Source organism: Xiphophorus hellerii, chromosome 23, assembly GCF_003331165.1.
Source record: "Xiphophorus hellerii strain 12219 chromosome 23, Xiphophorus_hellerii-4.1, whole genome shotgun sequence".
Lineage (NCBI taxonomy): Eukaryota > Metazoa > Chordata > Actinopteri > Cyprinodontiformes > Poeciliidae > Xiphophorus > Xiphophorus hellerii.
In genome coordinates, this window is record NC_045694.1 from 15272487 (window position 1) to 15291907 (window position 19421).

Consider the following 19421-nt stretch of genomic DNA (forward strand, 5'->3'; position numbering starts at 1 on the left):
CTGACACAAAGAGATAGGGGAAATGAGAGAGCAAGCTGCGATAAAATATTCCAACAAATTCATCTGCCCGAAGTGACTTTCACAACCACTAGCTGCATCGGCTCCCTGAGGCATCAGGCTGTATTTCTGTGGGGTTTTCCGCAAAGAGAGGTCAGCAATCCTAAAGAGTTTATTTCCTCTCTGCTCAACCTGGAGGGACACTTTTTGGAAATTACTCCTGAGACCTTCAACAAAACTCGTCTTCATATTGCTGTGTGACATAAATACATAAAAAGTCATAAAACTAGTTCTCAAAGCTAGATCAATGTGTGTTACTCGGTGACTGATTGTGGAATGTGGTTGTCTGAAACACTGGTAAACCAAAGAATGGTGGAAGAATAAAGGAGATACTTATATTTTTTATATTCTACGTGTCCTGCTTAAGGTTAAGTGTTTTATTTTCCCCCAATGAAATAACATATTGAGTGAGGCAACATACTGTGATAAAACAGTTGAAACATTCATGACCTTTTAAACACTTATCGTGGCAGGTGATGTGTTGAAATTACATGCCAGCGCCACAGAAATTATGCCAATGAAAAGTCAATTAGCAGTTTTTTGAGGTGGAGACGTGTCCTTATGTCGTGTCAGGCCAGCCTGAAGGAGTGACTTTCATCGTAGAGAGTCTAGTTTGACCCCATGTCGACCCACTAAGCTGTTTTAAGTTTTGGGAGCATTTCAGACAACCACTAAAATTAAAGATAAAGGTCACTGTAGTTTTTTTGTGGTTGTATTTATAAACGGAATATATATGCACATATTTTATTTGTTAAAAATAGAAAACAAAAGCATTACAAGTAACATTTTAGGCAAGCATTGGTTGAAAAAAAATGGACGTTTAAATTGTTTTGTCTTTGCTCATCAGTGTTAAAATCATGTTAATTAAGATGTATTTATATATTTCTTAACTGCAATTAAAATGCGTATTTCTAGAAGGAGTTTAGACATATCTAAGTGCAAGATTAAAATGATCACTGAATAATACTTTTGATTTTGGGCGCTTTAAATATTAAATAATAATAATTAAAGAATTGTGTCTAATTTGTTTACATTTTCTTCACTTTTTTGTGCTTCTTCACTTGCTTTAGCTCATCGGGAACAAATAAGACATAGGTCTTTATGAGGAATGTCTTATTTTTCATAATAAAGATAAAGGTAGGTCTTTATGCTTCACTTGGAAATCACTGGTTCAGCTATGCTTGTGGGGCTAAAATGTTAATGGCTTTCCACCTGGCTAAAAGAAAAGTTGATACATGTATAACACTGGCATGCCTGATAGGTAATGAAAAGGAACAGAGCTCATACCCTGCCCTTTTCGCAGTTCGGAAGTAGATCAGTGAAAGTGCTTTAGCTGCGAGTTCTTTGAGACAGTATCACAGGGCAGCCACAGTGCCTGACAAGCCTGTTCATGTTCAGCACACATGCAGCTTTCCTGCAGTTCAGGCTGGTCCCTGAAGCTCTTCCTCCATGGAGTTTATTGTCAGAGTCTATCCGATGATAGGATGCCTCTCCCTGCTCTTTGAAATCCGGAAGATCAAACGAAACAACAACGTTGAAGCAGACTGTGTTATGTTTGTACTTTGAATATCTAATAAAGTGTTATGGTTAGAGGTCTTATTTGTTGTTTCATTGTTGTAAGATCGCTAAATTAATGATAAAGTGATGATAAATTAAGCAAATATCTATCTATCTATCTATCTATCTATCTATCTATCTATCTATCTATCTATCTATCTATCTATCTATCTATCTATCTATCTATCTATCTATCTATCTAAAACATTACAGACATTTCTGTCAAAATGCTATTTTTCACAACATAAAAAATGAGACCATAATATATAATTTAACTTTGTCATTCTTTATTTAACAGACAACAAACAAATATATTGAAGTAAACTAAAAAGTTCTCAGAATCTGTCAGACTGAAATAACCTTTCTTCACATGCTTCTTCTTGTGACACCACACTTTTTCTATCAAATTAAATCTTGGCTCTGGCCAGACATCCCCAAAATGTAATTATCATTCTTATGAAGTCATTTGTTTCCTAATTTTGATACCTTTTTAGTGTCATTGTAACGGTGAAAACCAAAATCCCTCTTTAATTCCAGCTTTTTAGCAGATACTTGAGGATGTTGCAAACTATACTGGTATATAAAACTGTTTATGATTTCATCAGCCTCAACAAAAATCCCAGTTCCATCTTAAGAGCACAATGCTGCCACCACTGTGTGCAGTCATGGGTATGTTGCTCTTTTGCACCAAAAGTACCAAAAGTAATTACCTACCTACCTATGTATCTACCTATTTCCCTAGATTAAAAATAAATCAATAGTTTTATGAACATAGAAATGTTGCTGTGTACTTGCAAAGAATGAATGGGAGCCCCAATCTAAGGTGTGGGCAATATATCTTATGGCGAAATGTCACTAATTTGGTTAATCTTTACAAAGCAGTGCTATTCTTGGAATTCAACCTTTACTTTCAAGAACATCTTTTGCACAATAGCAACTAGAAACCATGGTGGGCTGAAAAGAGAGAAGCAACAAGGAAAATCAATATAGCAATTATGTGTGCAGATAATGGACATCAAGGTGTCATTTGAAGAAACAGAAAAGAAAAGGTGACGTAAAGCCAATTCAAATAGCAGTAACATTTCACTGGCTCAGATCTGGTGCTCCTGGCATAGATTTAGTGTCATCAGTCTCTGAAAAAGAACATACACTTTGTTTTCCTTTTTTTAGGATGTTGTTTTTCCAGCTTTACCACAGATGAATTAGCATTGTTTCACACCATCTAATCACTGAGCTTTTCTTTATGCTTCCACACAATGGCCAGCCTCAGTTAAAACTCAGATCACTATTACGTTTCATTGGCTGCAACAACAAACACTGCAATTACTTAATTGAGGATTCATACAAAAGTCACACACATACACACACGCGCCTGCACGTATTCAACCTTTCTTTTTACCTTCTCAGAAAGGGTCACCTCCAGCTCTGTCGAGCTTTGCAGGTGGGTCATAGATCTGGATGTGATAACTGGAGGGAGTTTAGAGAGCAGACATTTGACAAGCATGACAACGCTCTGACAGCCCTCATTGCGCCATGATTAATGACTGACATCCCTGTCGCCTGTCTCATTCAGAATGCAAATGCAGTGCTGTGAAAAAATGACCCTAATGTGACTTGCAACTGGATGCAGAAAGTAGCACATGAAGCAAGAATGTCAGTGATCTCTTTGCTGCTTAAACCAGGTGTATTGCAGGATACACTACAAAGATGATGGGCAAGATGTTCTGGTAAGAATAAAAAACTATAATAATTTTTCATTTCCAGAAACACATTCATATTTGGCAGTTTGTTCAGGAATGTATCAATATTTCTAAGTTAGAACATTTTTATAATCAGTCTCTCTTATGAAGTAATTCCTATTTGGATGCCTTGTTAAAAAACACAATTTTTCCCAACAATGAAGTGTTGGATGTCATTATGTTATAATTAAAAGAAAATAAAAATAAAACAAGTTTTAAAGAAAGGCAACTTTGTCAGCCCAAGTAAAAGAAAAAAATAGTTTTTTACATGTTGTTTAATAAATACTGGTTAATAAATAATGTATTTATTTATTTAATTAACATTTATTTGTGTAGATTTAATAAACTATGTTGTATTTTTTTTCTTCAAGATGTTACAAACAGTATAGTGTGACACTTAAAAAATTTAAATATCTCAAAAACCTTTCAAGCCATTAATATTATTTTTAAAAATTCCAAAAAGAGCAAAATGAATTACTTAAATTGCCACATCATAAAGTCTTAGGTGCTAGATAAATTTCTTAATAACTCATAACTGTGAGAGAATTACCGGATAAGTAACCTTCTGAATGACTGAGAGAGTGAGTCAGTGATTATTACTGACAGTAAAGTGAGCCTTCTTCTGTGTGTGAGAGATGGAGAGAGTGTGTGAATGACTGAGCTCGTCGACTTAGCTGCCATCACTGACAAGTCCCACTCAAAGTCAAAGTTCTCTTAGTAGATCTGACAACATGCAGGTTGACTCTGGCATCATCCTTTATTTTATCTCTCTCTTAACACAGTTTTGCCTGTGCCTTTCTCATGATATTTTATGAGTGATTGTCTGAACTGCATGAACAAAAGTTCATAGGTAAAGGTAAATTAAATGTGAGATTTATCAAACCTTCTTTGAATGATTTGCATTAAAATTAAGCTCACTCAGAGGGGCCCTCTGAGTGATGACGGTTGTCATTAACCTCTGATGGTTAATGACAACGATTTTTGTCATGAACCGTTCTTGTATGATTTTAGATCACAAGATTCATTTATTTGTCCATTGTTTATTTCACACATGGAATTCTTAAAAATTAAACACACATTCCACTTATTTTTTCCACCTGCCTAATCCTTCCAGTCAGGGTAGCAGGTGACTGGAACCTAAATCTAGCAGTCAATTGGCGAATGGTTTAGAAACAGCAAGGTTGCCAGTCTATCACACCAGGGCCCACACAAAGCATGGAAACTAAAATAAAAAACCTTGTTAAAATAGTCTGAAAAAACTACAAAAGATAAAATTAATTCAATTTTTGCCATTACATGAGAATAAGAGTTAAGGATGAATTAGTGATGTTAGAATCAGTGATGTGTGGCAGGAAACTAAAAATATAATACCACACCATGGTAAAACATGGTGGTAGCAGTATCATTCTGTGGGAGTCCTTGTCTGCTATAGGGTCCAGGAAGATGATCAGAGTTTATGGGAAGATAGATAGAGCAAAATATGAAGCATCCCTGAAGGAAAATCTATTACAAGCAAGCTCATGTATCAGAAGAGCCCATACAAACTAACTGAGAATCTTTGGCAAGACTGGAAAATTGCTGTCCACAGATGCACCTCATTCAGTTTGGCTGCCATGTTCATTTTGCAAATGAAAATGGTAAAAAAAAAAAAAAAAAACGTTTTCTAGATGTGAATAACTGTTAGAGACATATCCTAAAGCAGTTGCAATTGCTGCAAAGGGTGGTAAAGCATTGACAAAGGTTGGCAGAATGCAAATGTTCATCACATTTTCCGAGAGATTTGCAAAAGCCCTTGAAAAAGCTAAGAGTTGCATCATACATCAAAGCACTGTTGCCATCACAACGTCAGTTTGTGAAATGGTGTAATCACAAGGGTAATGCATTAATGCTACACATGTCTGTAGCATATTTGCTAATATAAACGGACTTTATTTTCCTCAAGAGATGAAGAGTCTGGGGGACATTTGGAATTACTAAAACAAGAAAAGTGACACAAAAATTAAGCTTATTTAAGCAATGTCGTAATGTTCAGCATCGCGACATTGCTTGTAAATCTTGCAATTCTTCAAACTATCATTTCCTTTCCACTTCACGGTTATGCATTGTAAAGCTTTACACAATGGCAGTGTGTTTGTGCCAATAACAATCCCAATAAAATTGATCAAAGTTTGTAGTTTTAACATGACAGAATTATGAAAAGTTCAACAGTTCATTCCAATTTTGCAGGGAACTGTGCACTACAATTTAAGAGGTTTTAAGATGTGGATGGAACTAAATCTTGAAAATGAACTCCAAGCGTACCACATGAAGAAATCATTAGCACAAAAATATTAGCATTTTTGGAAAGACTTGTCATTGAGTAGGTGCTCTTGGTGTTCTTTTGCAACAGCTGGCATCACAATTTAATGAATATGCATAACTGTGAGTATATTTGTCATTGAGAATTTTGACAGGAACTGCAAGTTCGTTTCTCAGGGGCATCGCGTTCCAGAAGCAGTAGCTCTGGTCGACATATGAACGTGAAAATAAAATCTAACTCCTAAAAAAACAAAACATTTTGTTACTAGAACAGCTGAATATATTTTCAAAATTCTTCACGCCCATATCACAGTGTCGGTTTGTCACACTATGGTGTTGCTATGTGCCTGGCCTTGATGAATTGCCATACAGCTATTCAATAGTCCCACGCTCAGCAGCACATCATATGAACAAGTGCCTTAATGAACTGTTTGAATTGTATATTTAACGCGACATAAAAAGCCAAGTTTGAAAGAGATCAGTTTTGACATACATGAAAACTGCCTTTTCTCACCAAATATTATTATGTTTTAAGAAATTAAAGCTGACACTGATGTATTCTGAATCCATCAATGAGTCAGTTTGTTAAATTTTCAGAACGATGCCATACCTAGATTTTCAAAACACTTATGAATTGGAGCAATTACCGACACAGACCAATCTACAAAGGCAAGAAAAGAGAAAAAAAATCATTGCGACCTTCAGTCGTGATCTCTCTTTGATTGTCTCTTTTGCAATTACCGAACAAACTGTAAAACCCACGGCAAGGTTTGGGGGTGTAGGTGAAAAATTCACCCAGCAATGCTCTTGAGGGGGTAAGGGGAGAACACTGTGACACCCTTCATCTAATGGGAATAAATTATTTTAAAAAGAGCAGGAAACAGACCTGCATTTAAAGACAGTCGATTATGCCAAAGTACAAAAAGAAGAGAGGAGTGGTAATGAGCAAACTTGATATTCTCAATGTGTTATTGCTAAAATCAGGCAAAGCCGCATGTCTCTTGTGAAGCTCCTCATTATACTGATTGTATAATAGATATAATCAAGTCACAATGTCCAATTAAGTGTCCATAAGCATTCCTCTGCGGAAAAAAAATAAAACACTAATATGAAAAAGAGAATAAATGTACAGCTGACATTGTGGATGTGATTATGTGAAACAACGGGGCTGGCCCCTAATCAGAGACTTATTTGAGGATCCAAGGGTGTGAGGAATACATAGCAGAGAGCTCTGACTTATATCGGGTATATGTTGGAGGCAGCAGGATGCGAACAAACCGTCCTTTCCAGGTAGTTTGAGTGATTGCCTAATCCCCTGTAGCTAGATGATTGCAGAGCAAGGTCAGTTGGAAGGCTCAGACTGATTGAGTGCTGTCTGTGGTCGGGGGCTTGCTTGAGTCTCTGATGCCATTAGATGGACAGCGGCTGAAGATTCACTCTGGAGTTTTTCAACAGTTGAGCTGAAAATGTCCAAACAGAATGATGCTGGGGTGCCGCTAATCACTGGGTCATACACATGGGAAAAAAACAAACAAGAATGGCCCGGACTGTGATTTCATTGAGATGAAAACAGGGAGACACATTTATATGTGATGCCAGATATAAATGAACATGCTGCACTAATGTCTACTTTTAATCTCCATCAAAAGAAAAATGTTTTCCATATCATCTTGTGCAGAATGTTCAGTTTTTAAAAATGTGATAAAAGTAATTCCTAAATGCTATATCCCATAGCGATGCTTGATTTTTATTTCTTTTTTGTGTAACTTCTGACAAGTCAAATGCTGTAGGTATTGTCAAGTTCCATAAAGCTCATAACTGGCACCATTTTTCCAACCTGCTGTGACTTTTACCTAAACTTCAATTTAGTTCAGTTTGTTTATACAGAGCACTTTACAAAACAAGTCATTTCAATTCAGTTACACATACATTCAATTGATCCTACTTATCAAACAGTACATTAACTTCAGTTCATTATTCAAAATAGTTAAAAAAATGTTCTACCAAATGAAACCCAGCAGATTGCAGCGAGTCACAAGCCTTTAGCAGTAGTGGACAGTCATTTGCGTTGATTGACTTTGCAGCAGTCCCTCACACCAAGCAAGCATTTAGGGACAGTAAAGAAGAGTAACTCCCCTTCAACAAGAAGATACCTCCAGCAGAACCTGGCTCAGTGCGAGCTGCCATCTGTCACAACCAACTGTGTGAGAAGTTGGAACAAATACAGAAAAAACCCAGAGGAACTGATGTAGGTCTAGTTTCTACAATAATGAAAAGTAAAACATTAATAGCAGGAGAGCTGTTGGCTGGATTATTTCAGCCAATGCCCCCCTCCAGGAAGGTATCACAGAAAAATAACGATTCATAAATTAACAAAAGTATATTTTCACAGCTAAATGGAGTAAGTGTAAGAGCTTTAGAATTGGGTAGATGTGCTCTAAAGCCAGGACAAATGTTGTGTAAGAACATTAGCTTGAAGATATACAAACTGGCTATGGTTGGACATCTTTTGACAAAAGTTGCAATTGAACTTTTGCAACTTGTGTTGCAAAAAGTCTGGCAGAATTAAGATAGATATTATTTCTGCTCATGTTCTGACCAGCATTATTACACTGGCGTGCACACCCCTGCATCAGTCCGTCCATCACTATGTCACCAGAAAAGCCTGATTTACTTTAGCGTTTATTTTAGCGAATCATAATGTTCAGGTTTCCATTTTCTCCACGTCACAGTTATACTTATGAGGATTTATCTCCACTATAGGATTTGACAATCTAAACATTAGTCTGAGTCTAAACATGCAGAGGGCACATTTAAAGAGATTTCTTATTAATTTTACATGATCTCCTGATGTAAGATGCTTTGTGTTGACAGAGGAGACAAAGGAAAAAAAGACAAAAAGTATTTTTTGCCTTGTAAACCTTATGTTCAGAAACAATATCTGTGGTTGCCTAGACGGCCAAACTGTTTATCTTCTGGCTAACTGTCTTAGTCATGGCATGAACTACGTTGTGTGCTTCTTCCTTAGGTTAGAAATGATTTTTGCCTTAATTTTTTTCATAAAAATCCCCACTCTCTAGAGGTTTACTTCACCCATAGAGCATCAGCATACATGATCTTTATTGCAAAGATTTACACAATATCTTTGATATTTGATCTGAAGCCTACACATTTTCTTTCTCTGTTCATAGCCATAGAAAGAAACAGGCTTCAAGACTGTAGTTACACACCATGAATTGTCATCTTGATGTTGATGTGCATAGCTGCTTTTCTGGATATTACTCAAAAGACTTTTGCATCAAAACTGCAATTTAAAGTTACTCATTCTCTTTTTAAAACAACAGAAAGGCCAAGACCAGTTTTTTTTAGGGTTTCTGGCTCTAAAATAAGATGCCATTTGTCTTTTTTAAAAGCCTTTTTTTCTCAAGCTGTCTTGTGTTTTGCTTAAATAGTTAAGTGATATTATACATGAGACTACAATAGAATAAACTACCTTCTTACATGTACATTAAAATACCAAGGGAAAGCATTGTTCCGTGTATCAAACTCCTCCAGTCTGCAGCAGAAATCCTTTCTGTGGACATCTCTGTGACAGCTCTTTGGCAACTTCTGCGCCTGTGCTCCACAAGCTCCCTAAGCTGACTGTTTGGATCAAGTGGGAAGAGGCAGCAATCCCAAAGAGAACAAAATAGCAGATCCCAGCAGCTTTCACAACCAATGCTATGAGATTTACGACAGAAAGAGGGAAGGATGTGAACGTATGAGGTGGTGTGTGTGTTTGAGGGAGAGAGTAAAAGGGGGAGGGAAAGAGATGTACTTTGAAATCATCTGAAATGTCAGACAAATAAGATTCGGGAGAAGTATTATGTTTCCCCTAAGATGAAGCTGTAAAGCTTAAGTATACTACAAACACAAAAATGCAAATGATTATCAAGCTCTACCATTTGTTTAAAAATCCTTTGAAAAAGCAGCGTAAGGTTTTTCCCTGCGCACTTGTCAAGTTTAAGAATGAGGCAAAATCGTATACAAGCTTATAGAAGAAACAAACCAAAATCATCCATCACCTTAATATAAAGTACAAAAAGTTGAATAACTCCAATAATATTAAACTTACTCACTTTTGTTGCTGTAGCTGCTTGAGTGCTTTACTTTTGCTACACTGACAGAATAAAATCCAGGACAATTTGGAAGAAAAAAAACGTCTGCAATAAATCTCACATGCATTTATTTTAACTGTTCTATTAAGCTAAAGCATTTGGAGAAAACTGAGCTGTATAGGGTGAAAATACACAGGAAGCAAGCCCACACAGAAAAGCTCTGTAGCCAAAATTCCCACCACTGGCTGTGAGACAAGATGTCACAAGCAGACATTTGTTATTTATGAAATATGATGATTTTCCATTATTTAAAGTACTGAGTTTTGCATTTACAGAAGGCCCTCAGCTCTAAGGAAAAAAAACAATATTTCAAAGACTAAAATAATTTAATTTACAAAGTAAAGTAAGTAAATATATCAGCACACCAAATGGAAAGGAGAATAAAATTAGTGAAAAAAAGAACCATTATTTTAACAAATTTTACTCTGGGTTAATTTGCTCCTTTGTTTTTCTCTACCCCCATTTCATAGTCATGTGCTACAATTTAATCCCCTCCTACTTTTGATACATACAAGTAAGTAAACTATTTCCTATCAATGCATTAAACCACATCATGTGAGTTATATTTTATGGTATTTAAATAAACAAATCATAGGTTATTCAAACCTCACATACAATCTATATTTGCATATTATTTTCAAAGGATTTTAGTATTACACTCTATTCTGAGCAGAAACATTTGGGAAGAAAATGCATAAGATTATGACCTATGATTATCAACTAATTGTAGCTATCATACCAAATATAATTATACTAGTCTATGACTAAAACATACATTGAAATTATAAGTTATATTGTTATTCTTTATCAACATTTGTCAAAAAATGCCTGTGGTGAGTACAAGCTGAGTCGTAGTGGGTATGAAACATCCTGCTCAATTCTGTATCCAGCAGAGCTGGCTGTAGCAAAAACTGCAAAGATGACAAAGGGTGAAATAGTCAAGTAACCTTTTATTTGGTGCTCTAGAGTTTTCTTTTTTTACAACTTTGTTTTTTTAATTATATATCTTCACTGTTTTATCCTTAACACTATTTTTTTTATATTCTATTGGGTTGCATGAGGAAATGGTAACTGGTTTTAAAGTTAGCGCCTTTTCAGGTCATACCTACCACATGAAGCAAGTTTTATTCCCCTAGATGCACTCGAAGCGTATTCATACAGTGCTGTGCAGATCATTTCATAAATTGCCCAGGACACATCAGCATATGGTGAGGGAAGAAGGAATTGAACCCAGACTGTTGTGACTGCAACACCACTATTCTTCCCCCTGAGCCAAAGCCTCAACAACTTGATGTGCTTCGGACATGATATTGAATGATTATTATAGAAATTATATACAATCTTTCTCCATGTCTATTTCTATTATGAAATAGAAAAAGACAAAGAAAGATAAAAAGCAATAAAGTGCAGACTTAAAATCATAGCTAATTTTAACCCCTCTCCAGTTTCATATTTCATTATTCATCTCTTCTATTATTCATCTCTGTTTCCCTCCTTCTCATAATCCTCTAAACCACATCCAGGTGTGCGCTCTCTGTTCTCGAGCAACTGAGCTTTAAAGAAACTGGCAGAATTGGTTTCACTTGGCTGGCCGCTCTACATCATTTAATGTATTCCACTCTATTACCACTTTTGTCTGACACCTCATTCCTTTCTACCAATATATGAGGGGGTCATTCAATAACTGACACCTCTCTTCCATACCGTAGTCACATCTCTGTTGCTGTTTGAGCATGTGTCACAGCTGAGAGGCCTGAATTTCGAAAGATAGATTTGCTGACAGAGACATCCCATCACTCCCTGTGTTGAGGCTAGCACAGGAAATGCTTCACTGTGAAGGTGCAGTAGCCTTGTCACTTTTATCTGAGGTAATTGATCACAGCAGACAACGGCTGATGTGTGTAAGTCAATTGTGGGGGGCAAAGGGATGCTGCTTATTCAGATAAAAGATCTCTTGTATTTCACTAGTCACTTTTATTGATGTGTTGTTGTCATGACTGACAGGAAAAAAAATCTCAAATTTCTGAATTTTGGTCAAACCCAAGGATGTCTGATTAATTTTATGACATCTTTCTGACTGATTTCCCAATAAGGGCATACAATCCCTAACAAGATGCAATACACACACTGGAGAGGCATTTAACTGTCATAGTGCAGGTGCAGAGGGAAAACCACTCTAGCTATAAAAAAACAAAAAAAACAAGCGTACCCTGGGAGTTCTCAAATGCCGATTAGCATTCAAGGACTTTGTGATTCATTAGTGGCCCAGCAGACTGGTTAGATGGAAGCATCTGTTATCTGGTTCTAGTCCTTATGCCATCAATGTCAGAAATAATCACATACAACAGGTGGTTTTCTGTTACAGATTCTACAGGTAACATGAAGCTTGCTGCAATACTTTCCATTATTTTGCATTGCTTATACTCAAGGTGATGACATTCTGAGGAAATTTGAAGGCTCTTTAAAGTACAGAAATACCTTGATTTATATAGAAATCTTTTTTCCTCACTCTTTTCTGGCTTGGAGTTTGGACTGCCATTTACGAAAATGGGATCAATGGATTAGCGAAACATCTAGAAACAAGTAGTTGATAAATAATTGTTTAAAAAGTTGCATACTATTCAGTATACAACTTTCATAACCTTGCACATGAATTCAGCTTATTAAGTTAATGAATAGAAATGTGGTTCATGGATCTTGAATCAACGTTGGAAAATTGATCTTTGTTAAAATGATTTATCCAACAATTGTCATTTTTAACAACAAAGTAATCTGGTAACAAGAGAAGTAATTTGTTTTGCAGTATATCTTAGGGATTTGAGTTCCCTGACAAATTCAACTCACTCTATTTGTTGTTGATCTAAGGTCCATGATTATGTAGCCTGGTAAAACCAGCCCCTTGTCCTACTCTATTTGCTTCGTACAGAGGGTGTGGGCTCTCGATTATTGAGAAACGATCAATTACAGTCAGAGAATGTGACAAAGAAGCTGCAGCAGTTTATTGTCTTTCTATGTAATGTGACCAGCTCTGTTTGCTCTGTTCGTACATCCAGGTACAGTTCCCTGACGGTAGAAACTAATGTTTTAATTATTATGTAGTTGTAACTGAGAGAATAAATGTTGAAAGTAAATGTCAAGTTTTGATCGTAAGATCTGAAAAAAATTAATAAAGAATCAAAAATAATGTTTGTTTTGGTGTGAATAAGGAGTTAACTCACCATTTTTATTAGACTATTTTAGATTTTTAATTTTCTTTTGATTTGTTTCAGTTTCTTTTTTAAATATGATAGATCTGCCTTCTCTCTCAGCTCCTAAGTCACTTCTTGCGTTAAAATTAAAGCTCAAGTTCTGAAGAGGGAGGGAAAGCTTTCTGTAATTTTTATCTTCGAAAATTAGATGGAATCACATTAAATCAAATCAAAAGATGATAATTTAATCCTATCCAAGATGTGAGATGTTGAATTGCAGACTGCAGCTTTGTTAAGTCAGATGTGTTTGGAAAAATTATAAGGATGCTCACTTCTTAGGTAATGTGTTTTGGAACATCACAGCTCTTTTAAGCAAGCAGTGCCAAGTTAGGGCAGAAAATTTAAGCTGACTTGCAGAAAAAACATTTCTCACTGTCAAGAAAGGAAATTATAGGAAGAATACGAGAGGCTGCAGCATCAGGAATGTCATTAGTGAACGAGCTGTAATACTGATAAAAAGGTTTTTTTACTGCACTTTGAGGCTGCAGAATTTAATTCAATGTCCTTGGCAATGATTTTATTAAATCTGATACCATTAGAATAACTGAATATTGGTGAATATTGACAGTACTACTCTGTCCTTTCTCACTAAAAACAGAAATCAAACTCCTACACCAAAATAAATACATTCCTAGCTTATCTCAATCTGCAGATTGAGCTCAGCTGATTTAATTGGAGAAGGACTGTTTGTAAAAGTTTTAACATAAGTTCTTAATATCATATTTACACTTAGCTCCCAGTTGTAATGCAGTTTTCAAGCCTATTTAGAAATATTTCTTTAATATTTGCAAGTCTTAGCTTTACTTAAACTAAATTTGAGTATTGATATCTCTGACCTTTCTTGGTGCCCAATATGCATCTGAGTCATCATAAGAATTTAATTTGCTTCACTTGACCAACATTTATTGTTCAAATCTGCCTTTTTATGCACCTCATATTTTCAGCAACAGTCCTTGTAAAGGGTAGCTGTTGTCAGTAAGCCACTGTAGTGTGAAGTTTATTGAAAACAAACAGGATTCTGAATATGTATTTAGTTTTTGAGGTAAGCCTTTTATAATCTACAGAAAAATATCAATATTTTTAATAAAATATAACAGCCAAGCAGGGCTATAATCATTTTTCTGCTGCAGACAAGCATGGCCATATGATCATAATCATGTCCTATTATAATAGCAGAAGAAACAAGCTGCACCTGTGTCATTGGTAAATAACCCACTCCTGATTATTAGCATCTCTGCTAATTTGCAACTCTGTCCTAATTTATTCTGCTCTGGGCAGATTGCTTTGGTTATTACAGAAATGAGATGTCGATCAATGCAATATTAGTATCTCATCCACATAACCAACCACACCCTTTCCGCAGTGTGACCATATAATAATTTTCTCTGCTTGCTGCATCTGACTGTGTAGCTGTTATAAGATTTGATTCTTGTACCAGTATTCTCTAGTTGTATTTTATTTTTCTGGGTAAGGAACTAATTACACAACTGATAATTAATATTATGCCTAAGGGAATAGTACCCAGGAATTACAGTTTACCCTTCAGTTTTTATAAATGCATACTATTCAGAAAATGATGGGGAAAATGATGTTGGGATAAACCCATCTGGTGCTATTGGCTGGTGTTTAAAGATCTGCTTGGCATTTAAGAAAATCATTTTAGAACTTAACATAGATCCCGGAAATGTTTAGGTTGTTCTGTTAGGATTCAGTTTTGCGTGAGTGCTCTTCCTACAGACGATCTTCGTGGGAGAGTTCTGGCAGGCTGGCGCACCTGCAGCTGATTCCAGCAATCGGCTGCTGGACTCTTAGGAAGCGGTGGAGCAGTCATTCATCGCTCGAGGGTCCCACTTGTTGGTCAGAGTCAAACCTCAAGTTTATGTCGCTGTTGTTTTTATGAGTCATCAAGTTAATCCTGTTTTGCCATCCCGATTAGCTGTTTGGATCAAGCCAGGAACCACGTCTAGCCAAGCTCGCATCGGCAACTGCTCCTTGCCAACCGGACACTAGAGCCTGCGACTCGTTTCCCCGCTACCATCTCAGAGCCTCTGCACTTACCTGGATCCTTTCCTCTCCCTCAGCGCCCCCTCTGTCTGAGGAACAAACCTAAGCCGGCCAGGCACTCCCAATCCCAGAGGGCAAATCTGGAATATATCATTGTCAAGATTTACTGTTAATAAATCATTGAGTCAAAGATCTTCCAGCCTTATGTGTGAACCTGCATGTGGGTGAAGAAACTCAAATCCAACATGACATGTTCATTCTTTTGTAATATGACAAATTTTATTTTGTTTTGTTTGGAAAGAGATTTACAAAGACTGCTTACCAACAAATAGTATGCCAAAATATTGTACAGTTGGTAAAAGAACTATATATTAAAAGTGTTTTGACTATTTTTGACTATATATATACTTTTTACAATGGCATCTCTAAGTAAATGAGGATTTAGCCTTGATTTAAAGAAACTCAGCGGTTCAGCAGTGTTTTAGAAATTTGTTCCAGATTAAAGAAGTATAAAAACTGAATGGTACTTCTCTATGTTTGTTTCTGATTCTGTGGATGCAGAGGTAACCTGACTGATACATTCAGCCATTCAGTGATTTATGCATAATTTTTTGAACATCTATTCTCCGAGCTATGGGGAGCCAGTGTCTAGGAATATGGCTGTGGCCAATATTTAAAGAAAATGCATGCTTTCTTTAAGGGTGGGGCAAAATAGATTTTTTAAAATTGACATTGTGTCATAATCACATTCTGCCATCTAAAACATACCGTGAATGTTGCTTTCACTTATTCATTGTTTGAGAAGTCTATGCATCTCCCTTGGCAGCCATGGCTGCTCTAATGGCTGGCCAAGCAAAGTCCCACCTATAACCAACACTCAGGTTTATTTCCCAGCTATATTATACACCATAACACGGCTTAAAACCTTCTGATTCTATTTCTGCTTCCTGGGGGGTATTTCTTAGACTTTTTATATTTGTTTATCATTATTTACATCTCTTTATTCGTTTGATGCTATTGATTTGCATTAGTTTATTTAGCGTGGCAGTTTCAGATTATTGTTGTTTTAAGAATGGTCGAATTCTGAAGTATCTATCTATGTCCAGCACACTGGCAAAGAATGATGGCTTTGTTACCTTGGGAAAAATAACTGGTTTCTTAAATGATTTTTGATTACTCCTTAAAAAGTAACTTGGTAGCTTAAAGCTGCAGTATATACTGTAACTTTTATATATATATTTTTTTTTACATATTTGTTGAACTATGTTGTGACAGTATGGTATGAGACAGATAATCTGTGGAAAAAAATGAGCTCCTGTACCTTCTCCCAGCACTAATTAGAAACAACCAATCTTAGTCAGGAGGCGGGTCTAAGTACTGCTCATCCATCCTCCCCTCGCCTCTTTGCTGTCTGTCTCTCTGTCTATCTATCTGGAAGCTGCTAATCTGGAAACTTCACAATACTTTTATTAAAAGCAATGATTTTTCTGCGATCACACTTTGCAGTTTTCCCTAATTTACCTTGAGGGACACAGTGTTGTTATCAGACCATTGGCAAAAAAGAGAAGTTAACAAAATAAATATCTTTGGTCCATAGTTTTAGGGATGAGAAGATTTGTGGGAGATTCTACGTAGGTTCTGAATTAAAAAATAAATAATTTGTTGCATATCATATGTGTGAAAAGAGAGATGTAAATTCTAAAGAGAAACGTTCACATTATATGAAACTAAACTTTAAAAAAAAATTTGGAACTGCACCTTAAGCCAATTACTTAATACACTCACTGGTTTTGTACAGAACTCCAGCTTTTGTTATTTGGGGAACCCAGGAGAAATAAAAAATGCTTTTATGATATCTATCTTTGCAGCAAATTTTGAATGCATGATTTTTCCTTCACTAAACTACTGTAACTAAAAGCACAGATGAGTACACTCATGAAGAGTTTATGGTTTTTATCGCTTATCAATAGATGCAATTTTCATGAAACAATTTCAAGTTCAATTTGAATTTGTTTTGAAAGCAAAGACAAAACATATTTCTGTTTCTAATCACTGTATGCCGTTAGTGGAGCCCATAGTTTATGCTTCACGGATACCTGCTCATCAGTCATGATGCGCGCTATCAAAATTAAACATCTGGTGGTCCGCCCATCCAAGCTGGTTGCCAGATTTCTGAGGTTTCGCTTCGTGTATCTTGCATCATGTATACAACACAGACACACCTTACCAGCTGATCATTTCACTTATTTATTTGTTTTGTTATCTATTTTTTTAAATATTTGTCCATATGTTTTACAATACATGTTTACGTCTGCCATGTTGATACATATAATGACCCGATTATTGTGTGATTTGATTTTCTCTATCACTGCTTTAATACCAGCATTGTTTCTCACTTTTCTTGTCAGTGGTACCTTGCACTTGGTGATATGTATTAAAACCCCTTTATCAATAACTGTCTAATGGAAAATAATAACTGTTGCAAAGGTTATGATGGCATTGCAGAAGTTTAGAAAGTAGCAAATCTTTTTACACAATTGCATTGTTTTAGATTTGGAGTTTTGGGGTTGCCATACTTCAAGCAGAAAAATAAAATGATACCAAGGATGAACCTTATGTTGCTTCTGTTGGGGTAGCAGCAACCACACAGCAAGGGATGCACTAATGATGGACTATTGCAAAGATCTGCAATGTTGACAACAACTATGTCCGCCTAACCCACATTTATAACCACAAATGTTACACAACGTTTTGACAAAGGACAACTAAGAATTTCTGACAAATATCAACAATAGGACATTTAAAGAGTCAATATGGAAGTGTCCAAAGAGTCACTGGGTTGCAGCTTGTAGTCATAAAATAATTTTCTAAAAAAAAGATGAAAAGATTTAAATTTCTGTTTAAGCCTTGCAAGGGTGTGATGGCTCTGGTATTTATCCCATGTCAGCCAAGAGGGAGAAATATGGAAGTCAAAGAACATAATTAAAGAAGTTAAAGAATGTAGAAAAAACCCAAACATGGATCTGACTATCTAAAAAAACGCTACTTATAATTTGGAGTAATATAGGGATGTTTTTCCCCTCTTCTCTTGGCCCCATTTACATTTCTGTCAAATAAAGTTCACTACTGCCAAGAATTCTTTAAAACTAATGTAACCCAGGCTTTCCCTCTTTAACCCTGCAGCTGCTGGAAGACACCCAATGGACTCTGCGTTGTGTTTGTGTGAGGGTGGGATGTGTTCCGTGCAGGAGAGGAATCAGACAGGCGGCTCGTCGTTGTGGGGAGACTTTGGCGCGTTTATTTCGTTCACCTTACAGGTAGTAAACACACTGTCAGCATTCAATCGTTTTTCTTTTTACAAAATAATCAACCATCACCAAAACACAATGTAATTTATACTTAACAGGCAAACTGAACAAACAGAAATGGATCGGTATATTAATATACTGTATATTTTACACCGAGCTAGCAGAGCTGCTGCTTACCTTACAGGCAGTAAACACACTGTAAAAAGTACGGCAGTTCGCGCGCAAAAATCCCCTGCGCTACGGTGTCCCCGGCAGGACAAACATGTCAGAATTGTGGTAGTGCCAGCAATTACAGAAAACAACAGCACCCTCTTTTGGAACATTTATGCACTGCTTTACACTAACAAACCCCAGCGATGGACGTTTTATCCAAACGTCCATCGCTGGGGATGTTTTATCCAGGTAGTATATTAAAGCCTATTTATTGCAACAATGAATTATTCTTCCACATCCAATTTATAAATTACACTTTAAAAATGTACATAATAATAATAATAATATTTTTTATTTTTGATGCCTTTTCTTGAGATCTTAGAGGGCTCCTTTAAACCTTGCTGAACATAAAACCCTGAAAAACTGAGACTTCTGGTTTGAAACAATAAAATTTTCCCGTAAACATGTTTTGATAATGTGCATCTTTCCATTTCAAGTTTACAAAGTTGAAAAAAGTGATTAATTGTGACTCCTCCTAGTGCTAGAGTTTGATTAAGCTGATAACATATTTTAACTATGGACAGCACTAGTATTTGCACATATATGCTGTCATGTATCATTTATGGCTGTTTATACACACAAAACATGTGGATTCATACACCTATTTACACTTTTGGTAGTCTACTCTTTTTGCAGATTTGAATTATCTCTACCTCACAGGTGATACTGTATAATTCCATCTATCTGTCAATCCTTCCATCTCTTGTCCAGCACCAATCTTTAACAATAAAAGCTTCCACATACTCGAGTGTACTTCACTTCACGGAGGTCCGTGCATACTTGATGAGGACTCAAAGCGAAAGACTAGCTGGTCAAACTTGTCAGTATCCTATGCGAGGA